Below are 15,040 nucleotides of genomic sequence, written 5' to 3' on the forward strand. Positions count from 1 at the left end.
TTGCTGTAATTTATGTCATAGAGTGTTCTGCCTATGTTTTCCTCTAAGAGTTTGATAGTGTCTAGCCTTATGTTTAGGTCTTTAATCCATTTTGAGTTTATTTTTGTGTTTGGTGTTAGGGTGTGTTCTAATTTCATTCTTTTACATGTAGCTGTCCGTTTTTCCCAGCACCACTTATTGAAGAGGCTGTCCTTTCTCCATTATATATTCTTGCCTCCTTTGTCAAAGATAAGGTGTCCATATGTGCATGGGTTTATCTCTGGGCTTTCTATCTTGTACTATTGATCTATATTTCTGTTTTTGTGCCAGTACCATACTGTCTTGATTACTGAAGCTTGTAGTATAGTCTGATGTCTGGGAGCCTGATTTCTCCAGCTCTGTTTCTCTTTCTCAAGATTGCTTTGGCTATTCGGGGTATTTTGTGTTTCCATACAAATTGTGAAAATTTTTGTTCTAGTTCTGTGAAAAATGCCATTGGTAGTTTGATAAGGATTGCACTGAACCTGTAGATTGCTTTGTGTAATATAGTCATTTTCACAATATTGATTCTTCCAATCCAGGAGCATGGTATATCTCTCCATCTGTTTATGTTATCTTTGATTACTTTCATCACTGTTTTATAGTTTTCTGAGTACAGGTCTCTTGCCTCCTTAGGTAGGTTTATTCCTAGGTATTTTATTCTTTTTTTTGCGATGGTAAATGGGATTGTTTCCTTAATTTCTCTTTCTGATCTTTCATTGTTAGTGTATAGGAATGGAAGAGATTTCTGTGCATTAATTTTGTATCCTGCAACCCTACCAAATTCTTTGATTAGCTCTAGTAGTATTCTGGTGGCATCTTTAGGATTTTCTGTCTATAGTATCATGTCATTGGCAAACAGTGACAGTTTTACTTCTTTTCCAATTTGTATTCCTTTTATTTCTTTTTTTTCTCTGGTTGCTGTGGCTAGGACTTCCAATACTGTGTTGAATAACAGTGGTGAGAGTGGACATCCTTGTCTTGTTCCTGATCTTAGAGGAAATGCTTTCAGTTTTTCACCATTGAAGACGATGTTTGCTGTGGTTTGTCTTAAATGGCCTTTATTATGTTGAGGTAAGTTCCCTCTATGCCCACTTTCTGGAGAGTTTTTATCATAAATGGGTGTTGAATTTTGTCAAAAGCTTTTTCTGCGTCTATTGAGATGATCATATGGTTTTTATTCTTTAATTTTTTAATATGGTGTATCACATTGATTATTTTGCATATATTGAAGAATCCTTGCATCCCTGGGATAAATCCCACTTGATAATTGTGTATGATCCTTTTAATGTGTTTTTGGATTCTGTTTGTTAGTATTTTGTTGAGGATTTTTGCGTCTATGTTCATCAGTGATATTGGTCTATAATTTTCTTTTTTTGTGATATCTTTGTCTGGTTTTGGTATCAGGGTGATGGCAGCCTTATAGAAAGAGTTTGGGGGTGTTCCTCACTCACAAATTTTTTGGAAGAGTTTGAGAAGGATAGGTGTTAACTCTTCTCTACATTACTGATAGAATTCACTTATGAAGCCATCTGGTCCTGGACTTTTATTTGTTGGAAGATTTTTAATTACAGTTTCAGCTTCATTACCTGTGATTGGTGTTTTTATATTTTCTAATGCTTCCTGGTTCAATCTTGGAAGGTTGTACTTTTCCAAGAATTTGTCCATTCCTTTCAGGTTGTCCATTTTATTGGCATATTGTTGCTTGTTGTAGTCTCTTATGATCTTTTGTATCTCTGCAGTGTCAGTTGTAATCTCTCCTTTTTCATTTCTAATTTTATTGATTTGTGTCTTCTCCCTTTTTTTCTTGTTGAGTCTGGCTACAGGTTTATCAATTTTGTTTATCTTCTCAAAGAACCAGCTTTTAATTTTATTGATCTTTGCTATTATTTTCTTTGTTTCTATTTCATGTATTTCTGCTCTGATCTTTATGATGTCTTTCCTCTACTAATTTTGGGTTTTCTTTGTTCTTCGCTTTCTAGTTGCTTTAGGTATAAGGTTAGATCGTTTATTTGAGATTTTTCTTGTTTCTTGAGGCGAACTTGAATTGCTATGAACTTCCTTCTTAGAACTGCTTTTGCTGCATCCCATAGGTTTTGGATCATCGTGTTTTCATTGTCATTTGTCTCCAGGTATTGTTTGATTTCTTCAGTGATCTCTTGGTTATGTAGCAGCACACTGTTTAGCGTCCATGTATTTGTGTTTTTTACTGTTCTTTCCTGTAATTGGTTTCTAATTTCATAGCGTTGTGGTTGAAAAAGATGCTTGATATGATTTCAATTTTCTTAAATTTTCCAAGATTTGATTTGTGACCCAAAATGTGATCTATTCTGGAGAACGTTCCATGTGCACTTGAGAAGAAAGTGTATTCTTCCGCTTTCAGGTGGAATGTCCTAAAAATATCAATTAAGTCTATCTGGTCTGTTGTGTCATTTAAAGCCTGTGTATCCTTATTTATTTTCTGTCTGGATGATCTGTCTATTGGTGTAAGTGAGGGTGTTAACGTCCCCCACTATTATTGTCTTACTGTCAATTTCTCCTTTTATGGCTGTTAACATTTGCCTTATGTACTGAGTTGCTCCTATGTTGGGTGCATAAATATTTATAATTGTTATGTTTTCTTCTTGGATTGATCCCTTGATCATTATGTAGTGTCCTTCTTTATCTCTTGTAACAGTCTTTATTTTAAAGTCTAATTTTACCTGATATGAGTATTGCTACTCCAGCTTTCTTGTGATATCCATTTGCATGGAATATTTTTCCACCCCCTCACTTTCAGTCTGTATGTGTTCCTAGGTCTGAAGTGGGTCTCTTGTAGATAGCATATATAAACGTGTTGTTTTTGTATCCATTAGCCAGTCTGTGTCTTTTGGTGAGCACTTAATCCATTTATATTGAAGGTGATTATCGATATGTATGTTCCTATTACCATTTTCTTAATTGATTTGGGTTTGTTTTTGTGGGTCTTTTTCCTCTCTTGTATTTCCCACTTAGAGAAGTTCCTTTAGCATTTGTTGTAAATCTGGTTTGGTGGTGCTGAATTCTCATAGCTTTTGCTTGTCTGTAAAGCTTTTGATTTCTCCATCTAATCTGAATGAGATCCTTGCTGGGCAGAGTAATCTTGGTTGTAGGTTTTTCCCTTCCATTACTTTAAATATGTCCTGTCATTCCCTTCTGACTTGCTGAGTTTCTGCTGAAAGATCAGCTGTTAACCTTATTAAGATTCCTTTGTATGTTATTTGTTGCTTTTCCCTTGCTGTTTTTAATATTTTTCTTTGTATTTAATTTTTGATAGTTTGATTAATAAGTGTCTTGGCGTGACTCTATTTGGGTTTATCCTGTATGGGACTCTGTGCTTCCTGGTTGACTATTTCCTTTCCCATGTTAGGGAAGTTTTTGACTGTAATCTCTTCAAATATTTTCTCTGACCCTTTCTTTTTGTCTTCTTCTGGGACCCTTATAATTCAAATGTTGGTATGTTTAATGTTGTCCCAGAGGTCTCTGAGACTGTGCTCAATTCTTTTCATTCTTTTTTCTTTATTCTGCTCCCTGGTAGTTATTTCCACCATTTTATCTTCCAGCTCACTTATCCATTCTTCTGCCTCAGTTATTCTGCTTTTGATTCCTTCTAGAATATTTTTAATTTCAGTTATTGTGTTGTTCATCGGTGTTTGTTTGCTCTTTAGTTCTTCTAGATCCTTGTTAAATGTTTCTTGTACTTTCTCCATTCTGTTTCTGAGATTTTTGGATCATCTTTACTATCATTACTCTGAATTCTTTTTCAGGTAGGTTGCCTATTTCATCTTCATTTATTTGGTCTTGTAAGTTTTTATCTTGCTTCTTCATTGTAACATATTTTTTTGTCATTTCATCTTTTGTTTTTTTTTTTTTGGATATGTGGTACTGTATTCCTGTCTTACTGGTTGTTTGGCCTGAGGCATCCAGCACTGGAGTTTGCAGGCAGTTGGATAGAGCTGGGTCTTGGTGCTGAGATAAGGACCTCCAGGAGGCCTCACTCTGATTAATATTCCCCGGAGTCTGAGGTTCTCTGTTAGGCCAGCGGTTTGGACTTAGAGCTCCCACCACAGGAGCTTGGGTCTGACCTCCAGTCTGGGAACCAAGATCCTGCAAGCTGTGATGCAGCAAAAAAAAAAAAAATATATATATATTAGGAAAAATAAAAATATAATTGAAACAACTGCAACAAGGTAAAATCACAACAGAAAAAAGAAAAATAACAAAGGGGGGGGAACAAGCCAAAAGGAGCAGAACAATAACAAAGTATAAAGCATAAAATTAGAAAAAATATTTATTAGAAAAAATAAAAATATAAATGAATCAACAAGGTAAAACAGAACCCCAATCTAAAAGAGAAGGAATAAAAAAGCCTTGGTTATGGGGGGTGGAGTTTAGGCAGGGGTGGAACTTAGGCAGGGGCGGGGTTTAGGGTGGGATGGGACCTAGGTGGGTGGGTGGTAACATTTGAGTGTGGGGTGGGGCCTAGGCAGGGCACCGTTCAAGTGTGGGGTGGGACGCCTGCTTAGGACCTTCTGTGGAAGGGGACAGGCAGCACCTCCGAAGGAGGGCCTCTGGAGTGTGGAGTTGGGAGTTTGGAGGTAAGGTCCTTGGTGAGGGTGTGTGGGTGGGGTTTAGGCCCAGTGCAGTTGGAGGGAGTCTCAGAGGGGGTCTCCAAGTGTAGAGGTAGGGCCCTGGGTGGGAGTGTAGGGGCAGGGCTTGGGCTCTGCGCCACAGGAGGGAGGCTCTGAGGGCAGAGGATTAGGCCTGGGAGCCCAACAGGCTCCCTGGTGCCTAAGTGGACAGGGAAAGCTCTGGCCGCCTTTCGTTCCGTCCCTCCACACACACACACCCCCGTCTCCCCCGGGTCTCCCCCATCCTGGCTGGACCCCAAACCGTCAGTGGGTCCCACTGGGTATAGGAACTCCTCCCCTCCCCCAGCCACCCCTCAGTGGTCCGGGTCCCGGAGGTCTGGCCTTTACTTTTGCTCACCCTTCCCTCCCTCCCACTTGCTCAGGACCTGAACGGCTGAGGGGGCCTCAGTGGGCAGAGGATCAGGCCTGGGATCTCAACAGGCTCCCGGGGGCCCAAGTGGACAGGGGAAAACTGGCCATGCTCCCTTTTGATCCTCTGCCCTCCTAATGGTCCCCCAATTTCCCCTTTTGGGAGTGGGATCCCTTCCCCTTCCCTAGCCACCCCTCAAGGGTGCCAGTCCCGTCCCACTTCCACTCCTCCTCCCCACTCACTCCCCCCAATGCCCCACGTCCTATGCAGCTGCTGGGGGTTCCTCCCATCCCCTTAGGTGTCCGTGGTCCCCCACCAGTGCCTGGTAGGTGCCCTAGTTGTGCAGAGATGCGAATTATGTGTCCTCCTAGTCCGCCATGTTGACTCCACCCCCTCCTGTCTTTAAAAATGTTTTTCAAACTATTATTGCTGATATATAGAAATGTATTTGATTTTTTTATATTGACCTTATAGTCAGCTAAACTCTTCTATTTTTTCTACTTTTTTCTTTCTGGCCACACCACATGGCTTGTGGGATCTTAGTTCCCTGACCAGGGATTGAACCTGGGCCCACTGCAGTGAAAGCATGGAGTGCTGACCACTGGACAGCCAGGGAATTCCCTATTTTTTCTACTTTTTATCTGCAGATTCCTTTGAGCTATGTAGACAATCATATCTGTGACTAATGACAATTTTATTTATTCCTTTCCAAACTTTGTGCTTTTATTTTCTTTCTTATATTGTGCTTGCTAGAAACTCCAGTACAATGTTGAATAGAAGTAACCTAGTACATTTTTTTTGTCTTGTTCCTGAGTTTAAAGGAAAAGCTTTTAAAGTTTCCCCATTGAGAATAGTACTTGCTGTAGAATTTTTGTAGATGCTTTTCATCAGGCTAAGGAAGTTCTAATTCTATTTCTAGTTTGCTTAGAGTTTTTATCATGAATGGGTGTTGAATTTTGTCAAATACTTCTTTGTCCATCTATTCTAATGATAATATGCTTTTCTCCCTTGAACATATTAATGTGATGAATGACATTTATAGATTTGTCTAATGCTAAATCACTTTTGCTCTCCTGAATAAACCTAACTAGGACACAGACTATATATTTTTGTATATATTTGGAATGACATATTCCTCGAAAATTTAGTAGGATTCACCTGTTAAACTGTGTGGCCCTGGCATTTTATTCTTAAGAATGTTTTAAATTAATGTTTCAATTTCTCCATTACAGGAAGTGTAGGCTTTCTATGTCTTCTTAAAGCACTTCTAGTGAATTACATTTCTCTAGGAATTTGTTTCCAGTTCATCTAGGATTTCAAATTTATTGGTATGAAATGTTCCAGTATTATTTCACGTCTTAACCTCTGCTGGTCTGGATTTATGCCTCCTTTTATATTCCTAATTATTGTTTGTGCCTTCTTTTTTGCTTGATTCATCTCATCAGAGTTTTTTGTCTATTTTAACAATCTTTTCAAAGAGCCAGCTTGGGCTTTGTTGAACCTCATGGTTGTATCTTTGTTTTCTATTTCACTGATGTTTACTCTTTATTTTCTCCTTCCTCCTACTTTTCATGGGTATATTGTTCATTTTCTAACTTCTTAAGTTAGTTACTTAGTTGCTTAATTTTCAGCTCTTCTTTTCTTCCAATATATTTAAAGCCATGTTTTTTCCTCTCTCTTAATGTAATATGTAGTATTTAATAGAATTGTTATGCAGATTTTTACTATCAATTTAGTCATAAGTTTTTGGATTTCATTATGACTTCCAAATGTATGAGATTAAAAAATTTTTTTTTAATATATACTGATAATTGAGAAAGAACATGACTTGTCAATTCCTTGAAATTTATTGAGACTTGTTTTACAGTTTGGTCCATTACCATTGAAAAAAATTCCATGTGTGTTTGAAATAAATGTAGTTAACAAATTGTTAGTTCAAGTTTAATTAAAATTTTCAAATATTCTATATATTTACTGGTTTTTAGTATGCTTGACTTACCAAAGACACGTTTAAATCTTACAGCATGATGGTAGATTTGTCAATTTCTCCTTTTGTTCTATTACTTTTAATTTTGCATTTTTGGAAACTATTAATGAAGAAAAAATTACTGAATTAATCAGGAAATATAAAAAATCTAACTGAATGATTTTTGCTAAACACTCCTTTGTTTGATATTAATAACACATTTTGGGGGGGTTGGTATTTCTCTGGTACATATGTACTTTTTTATCCTTTTTCTTTTTTTCTGCCAATTTGCTTCTACTGTATAGCTAGTAAACAGCATATAACTGGGATTTTAAAAATCCAGTTTGGCAAACTTTTGACTGGTGAGTTTAGTTCTTTTACATTTATGGTAATTATTGACGTATTGCACTTGATTCTACCATTTTACTTTTTGCTATTTATCCTCTCCCACAACTCCATGCTTTTTCTTTCTTTTCCTCTCTCCTGCTTCACCCAGGAGGTGAGTTTATTTATTTATTTATTTAAACATCTTTATTGGGGTATAATTGCCTTACACTGGTATGTTAGTTTCTGCTTTATAACAAAGTGAATCAGTTATATGTATCCATATGTTCCCATATCTCTTCCCTCTTGCGTCTCCCTCCCTTCCACCCTCCCTATCCCACCCCCCTCCAGGTGGTCATAAAGCACTGAGCTGATCTCCCTGTGCTATGCGGCTGCTTCCCACTAGCTATCTACCTTACGTTTGGTAGTGTATATATGCCCATGCCTCTCAATCGCTTTGTCACAGCTCAACCCTCCCCCTCCCCATAACCTCAAGTCCGTTCTCTAGGAGGTCTGCGTCTTTATTCCTGCCTTACCCCTAGGTTCTTCATGACATTTTTTTTTCTTAAATTCCATATATATGTGTTAGCATACGGTATTTGTCTTTTTCTTTCTGACTTACTTCACTCTGTATGACAGACTCTAGGTCTATCCACCTCATTACAAATAGCTCAGTTTCGTTTCTTTTTATGGCTGAGTAATATTCCATTGTATATATGTGCCACATCTTCTTTATCCATTCATCCGATGATGGGCACTTAGGTTGTTTCCATCTCCGGGCTATTGTAAATAGAGCTGCAATGAATATTTTGGTACATGACTCTTTTTGAATTTTGGTTTTCTCAGGGTATATGCCCAGTAGTGGGATTGCTGGGTCATATGGTAGTTCTATTTGTAGTTTTTTAAGGAACCTCCATACTGTTCTCCATAGTGGCTGAACCAATTCACATTCCCACCAGCAGTTCAAGAGTGTTCCCTTTTCTCCACACCCTCTCCAGGATTTATTGTTTCTAGATTTTTTGATGATGGCAATTCTGACTGGTGTGAGATGATATCTCATTGTAGTTTTGATTTGCATTTCTCTAATGATTAATGATGTTGAGCATTCTTTCATGTGTTTGTTGGCAGTCTGTATATCTTCTTTGGAGAAATGTCTATTTAGGTCTTCTGCCCATTTTTGGATTGAGTTGTTTGTTTTTTTGTTATTGAGCTGCATGAGCTGCTTGTAAATTTTGGAGATTAATCCTTTGTCGGTTGCTTCATTTGCAAATATTTTCTCCGATTCTGAGGGTTGTCTTTTGGTCTTGTTTATGGTTTCCTTTGCTGTGCAAAAGCTTTGAAGTTTCATTAGGTCCCATTTGTTTATTTTCGTTTTTATTTCCACTACTCTAGGAGGTGGGTCAGAAAGGATCTTGCTGTGATTTATGCCATAGAGTGTTCTGCCTATGTTTTCCTCTAAGAGTTTGATAGTTTCTGGCCTTACATTTAGGTCTTTAATCCATCTTGAGCTTATTTTTGTGTATGGTGTTAGGGAGTGATCTAATCTCATACTTTTACATGTACCTGTCCAGTTTTCCCAGCACCACTTATTGAAGAGACTGTCCTTTCTCCATTGTACATTACTGCCACCTTTATCAAAGATAAGGTGTCCATATGTGCATGGGTTTATCTCTGGGCTTTCTATCCTGTTCCATTGATCTATATTTCTGTTTTTGTGCCAGTACCATACCGTCTTGATAACTGTAGCTTTGTAGTATAGTTTGAAGTCAGGGAGCCTGATTCCTCCAGTTCCTTCTTTCGTTCTCAAGATTGCTTTGGCTATTCGGGGTCTTTTGTGTTTCCATACAAATTGCAAAATTTTTTGTTCTAGTTCTGTGAAAAATGCCAATGGTAGTTTGATAGGGATTGCATTGAATCTATAGATTGCTTTGGGTAGTAGAGTCATTTTCACAATGTTGATTCTTCCAATCCAAGAACATGGTATATCTCTCCATCTATTTGTATCATCTTTAATTTCTTTCATCAGTGTCTTATAATTTTCTGCATACAGGTCTTTTGTCTCCTTAGGTAGGTTTATTCCTAGATATTTTATTCTTTTTGTTGCAATGGTAAATGGGAGAGTTTTCTTGATTTCACTTTCAGATTTTTCATCATTAGTATATAGGAATGCCAGAGATTTCTGTGCATTAATTTTGTATCCTGCCACTTTACCAAATTCATTGATTAGCTCTAGTAGTTTTCTGGTAGCATCTTTAGGATTCTCTATGTATAGGATCATGTAATCTGCAAACAGTGACAGCTCTACTTCTTCTTTTCCGGTTTGGATTCCTTTTATTTCCTTTTCTTCTCTGATTGCTGTGGCTAAAACTTCCAAAACTATGTTGAATAAGAGTGGTGAGAGTGGGCAACCTTGCATGACATTTTTCTTAAAATCCATATATATGTGTTAGCATATGGTATTTGTCTTTCTCTTTGTGACTTACTTCACTCTGTATGACAGACTCTAGGTCTGTCCACCTCACTACAAATAGCTCAATTTCGTTTCTTTTTATGGCTGAGTAATATTCCACTGTATATATGTGCCACATCTTCTTTATCCACTCATCCGTTGATGGGCACTTAGGTTGTTTCCATCTCCGGGCTATTGTAAATAGAGCTGCAATGAACATTTTCGTACATGACTGCTTTTGAATTACGTTTTTCTCAGAGTATATGCCCAGTAGTGGGATTGCTGGGTCACATGGTAGTTCTATTTGTAGTTTTTTAAGGAACCTCCATACTGTTCTCCATAGTGGCTGTACCAATTCACATTCCCACCAGCAGTGCAGGAGTGTTCCCTGTTCTCCACACCCTCTCCAGCATTTATTGTTTCTAGATTTTTTAATGATGGCCATTCTAACTGGTGTGAGATGATATCTCATTGTAGTTTTGATTTGCATTTCCCTAATGATTAATGATGTTGAGCATTCTTTCATGTGTTTGTTGGCAGTCTGTATATCTTCTTTGGAGAAAAGTCTATTTAGGTCTTCTGCCCATTTTTGGATTGGGTTGTTTGTTTTTTTGTTATTGAGCTGCATGAGCTGCTTGTAAATTTTGGTAATTAATCTTCTGTCAGTTGCTTCATTTGCAAATATTTATCCCACTCTGAGGGTTGTCTTTTGGTCTTGTTGATGGTTTCCTTTGCTGCGCAAAAGCTTTGAAGTTTCCTTAGGTCCCATTTGTTTATTTTTGTTTTTATTTCCATTTCTCTAGGAGGTGGGTCAAAAAGGATCTTGCTGTGATTTATGTCATAGAGTGTTCTGCCTATGTTTTCCTCTAAGAGTTTGATAGTTTCTGGCCTTACATTTAGGCCTTTAATTCATTTTGAGCTTATTTTTGTGTATGTTGTTAGGGAGTGATCTAATCTCATACTTTTACATGTACCTGTTCAGTTTTCCCAGCACCACTTACTGAAGAGGCTGTCCTTTCTCCACTGTACATTCCTGCCTCCTTTATCAAAGATAAGGTGACCAAATGTGCGTGGGTTTGTCTCTGGGCTTTCTATCCTGTTCCATTGATCTTTCTGTTTTTGTGCCAGTACCGTACTGTCTTGATAACTGTAGCTTTGTAGTATAGTCTGAAGTCAGGGAGCCTGATTCCTCCAGCTCCGTTTTTCGTTCTCAAGATTGCTTTGGCTATTCGGGGTCTTTTGTGTTTCCATACAGATTCTGAAATTTTTTGTTCTAGTTCTGTGAAAAATGCCAGTGGTAGTGTGATAGGGATTGCACTGAATCTGTAGATTGCTTTGGGTAGTAGAGTCATTTTCACAATGTTGATTCTTCCAATCCAAGAACATGGTATATCTCTCCATCTATTTGTATCATCTTTAATTCTTTCATCAGTGTCTTATTATTTTCTGCATAGAGGTCTTTTGTCTCCTTAGGTAGGTTTATTCCTAGATGTTTTATTGTTTCTGTTGCAGTGGTAAATGGGAGTGTTTTCTTGATTTCACGTTCAGATTTTTCATCATTAGTGTATAGGAATGCCAGAGATTTCTGTGCATTAATTTTGTATCCTGCTACTTTACCAAATTCATTGATTAGCTCTAGTAGTCTTCTCGTAGCATCTTTAGGATTCTCTATGTATAGTATCATGTCATCTGCAAACAGTGACAGCTTTACTTCTTCTTTTCCGATTTGGATTCCTTTTATTTCCTTTTCTTCTCTGTTTCCAAAATTATGTAGAATAAGAGTGGTGAGAGTGGGCAACCTATCTTGTTCCTGATCGTAGTGGAAATGCTTTCAGTTTTTCACCATTGAGGACGATGTTGGCTGTGGGTTTGTCATATATGGCCTTTATAATGTTGAGGAAAGTTCCCTCTATGCCTACTTTCTGCAGGGTTTTTATCATAAATGGGTGTTGAATTTGGTTGAAATCTTTCTCTGCATCTATTGAGATGATCATATGGTTTTTCTCCTTCAATTTGTTAATATGGTTTATCACATTAATTGTTTTGCGTATATGAAGAATCCTTGCATTCCTGGAATAAACCCCACTTGATCGTGGTGTACGATCCCTTGAATGTGCTGTTGGATTCTGTTTGCTAGTAATTTGTTGAGGATTTTTGCATCTATGTTCATCAGTGATATTGGCCTGTAGTTTTCTTTCTTTGTGACATCCTTGTCTTTTGGTATCGAGGTGATGTTGGCCTCATAGAATGAGTTTGGGAGTGTTCCTCCCTCTGGTACATTTTGGAAGAGTTTGAGAAGGATAGGTGTTAGCTCTTCTCTAAATGTTTAATAGTATTCGCCTGTGAAGCCATCTGGTCCTGGGCTTTTGTGTGTTGGAAGATTTTTAATGACAGTTTCAATTTCAGTGCTTGTGATTGGTCTATTCATATTTTCTATTTCTTCCTGATTCAGTCTTGGCAGGTTGTCCATTTCTGAGAATTTGTCCATTTCTTCCAGGTTGTCCATTTTATTGGCATAGACTTGCTTGTAGTAATCTCTCATGATCTTTTGTATTTCTGCAGTGTCAGTTGTTACTTCTCCTTTTTCATTTCTAATTCTATTGATTTGAGTCCTCTCCCTTTTTTTCTTGATGAGTCTGGCTAATGGTTTATCTATTTTGTTTATCTTCTCAAAGAACCAGCTTTTAGTTTATTGATCTTTGCTATCGTTTCCTTAATATCTTTTTCATTTATTTCTGATCTGACTTTTATGATTTCTTTCCTTCTGCTAACTTTGGGTTTGTTTTGTGCTTTCTCTAATTGCTTTAGGTGTAAGGTTAGGTTGTTTATTCAAGATGTTTCCTGTTTCTTAAGGTGGGCTTGTATTGCCATAAACTTCCCTCTTAGAACTGCTTTTGCTGCATCCCATAGGTTTTGGGTCGTCGTGTCTCCATTGTCATTTGTTTCTAGGTATTTTTTAATTTCCTCTTTAATTTCTTCAGTGATCACTTCGTTATTAAGTAGTGTATTGTTTAGCCTCCATGTGTTTGTATTTTTTACAGATCTTTTCCTGTAATTGATATCTAGTCTCATAGCATTGTTGTCAGAAAAGATACTTGATTCAATTTCAATTTTCTTAAATTTACCAAGGCATCATTTGTGACCCAAGATATGATCTATCCTGGAGAATGTTCCATGAGCACTTGAGAGAAATGTGTATTCTGTTGTTTTTGGATGGAGTGTCTTATAAATATCAATTAAGTCCATCTTGTTTAATGTATCATTTAAAGCTTGTGTTTCCTTATTTATTTTCATTTTGGATGGTCTGTCCATTGGTGAAAGTGGGGTGTTAAAGTCCCCTACTATGAATGTGTTACTGTCCATTTCCCCTTTTGTGGCTGTTAGTATTTGCCTTATGTATTGAGGTGCTTCTATGTTGGGTGCTTAAATATTTACAATTGTTATATCTTCTTCTTGGATCGATCCCTTGATCATTATGTAGTGTCCTTCTTTGTCTCTTCTAATAGTCTTTATTTTAAAGTCTATTTTGTCTGATATGAGAATTGCTACTCCAGCTTTCTTTTGGTTTCCATTTGCATGGAATATCTTTTTCCATCCTCTTACTTTCAGTCTGTATGTGTCTCTAGGTCTGAAGTGGGTCTCTTGTAGACAGCATATATATAGGTCTTGTTTTTGTATCCATTCAGCCAATCTGTGTCTTTTGGTGGGAGCATTTAGTCCATTTATATTTAAGGTAATTATCTATATGTATGTTCCTATTCCCATTTTCTTAATTGTTTTGGGTTCGTTATTGTAGGTCGTTTCCTTCTCTTGTGTTTCTTGCCTAGAGAAGTTCCTTTAGCAGTTGTAAAGCTGGTTTGGTGGTGCTGAACTCTCTCAGCTTTTGCTTGTCTGTAAAGGTTTTAATTTCTCCATCAAATCTGAATGAGATCCTTGCTGGGTAGAGTAATCTTGGTTGCAGGTTTTTCTCCTTCATCACTTTAAATATGTCCTGCCAGTCCCTTCTGGCTTGCAGAGTTTCTGCTGAAAGATCAGCTGTTAACCTTATGGGGATTCCCTTGTGTGTTGTTTGTTGTTTTTCCCTTGCTGCTTTTAATATCCTTTCTGTGTATTTAATTTTTGACAGTTTGATTAATATGTGTCTTGGCGTATTTCTCCTTGGATTTATCCTGTATGGGACTCTCTGTGCTTCCTGGACTTGATTAACGATTTCCTTTCCCATATTAGGGAAGTTTTCAACTATAATCTCTTCAAATATTTTCTCAGTCCCTTTCTTTTTCTCTTCTTCTTCTGGAACCCCTATAATTCGAATGTTGGTGCGTTTAATGTTGTCCCAGAGGTCTCTGAGACTGTCTTCAGTTCTTTTCATTCTTTTTTCTTTATTCTGCTGTGCAGTAGTTATTTCCACTATTTTATCTTCCAGGTCACTTATCCGTTCTTCTGCCTCAGTTATTCTGCTATTGATCCCATCTAGAGTATTTTTCATTTCACTTATTGTGTTTTTCATCGTTGTTTGTTTCATCTTTAGTTTTTCTAGGTCCTTGTTAAATGTTTTTTGCATTTTGTCTATTCTATTTCCAAGATTTTGGATCATCTTTACTATCATTATTCTGAATTCTTTTTCAGGTAGACTGCCTATTTCTTCTTCATTTGCTAGGTCTGATGGGTTTTTATCTTGCTCCTTCAACTGCTGTGTGTTTTTCTGTCTTCTCATTTTGCTTATCTTACTGTGTTTGGGGTCTCCTTTTTGCAGGCTGAAGGTTCGTAGTTCCCGTTGTTTTTCGTGTCTATCCCCGGTGGGTAAGGTTGGTTCAGTGGATGGTGTAGGCTTCCTGGTGGAGGGGACTCGTGCCTGTGTTCTGGTGGATGAGGCTGGATCTTTTCTCTCTGGTGGGCAGTTCCACGTCTGGTGGTGTGTTTTGGGGTGTCTGTGGACTTATTATGATTTTAGGCAGCCTCTCTGCTAATGGGTGGCGTTGTGTTCCTGTTTTGCTAGTTGTTTGGCGTAGGGTGTCCAGCACTGTAGCTTGCTGGTCGTTGAGTGAAGCTGGGTGCTGTTGTTGAGATGGAGATCTTGGGGAGATTTTCGCCGTTTGATATTATGTGGAGCTGGGAGCTCTGTTGTTGACCAGTGTCCTGAAGTTGGCTCTCCCACCTCAGAGGCACAGCACTTATTCCTGGCTGCAGCACCAAGAGCCTTTTGGGAGGTCTGAGGTCTTCTGCCAGTGTTCAGTAGGTGTTCTGTAGGAGTTGTTCCATGTGTA

Source organism: Stenella coeruleoalba, assembly GCF_951394435.1.
Source record: "Stenella coeruleoalba genome assembly, chromosome: 1".
Lineage (NCBI taxonomy): Eukaryota > Metazoa > Chordata > Mammalia > Artiodactyla > Delphinidae > Stenella > Stenella coeruleoalba.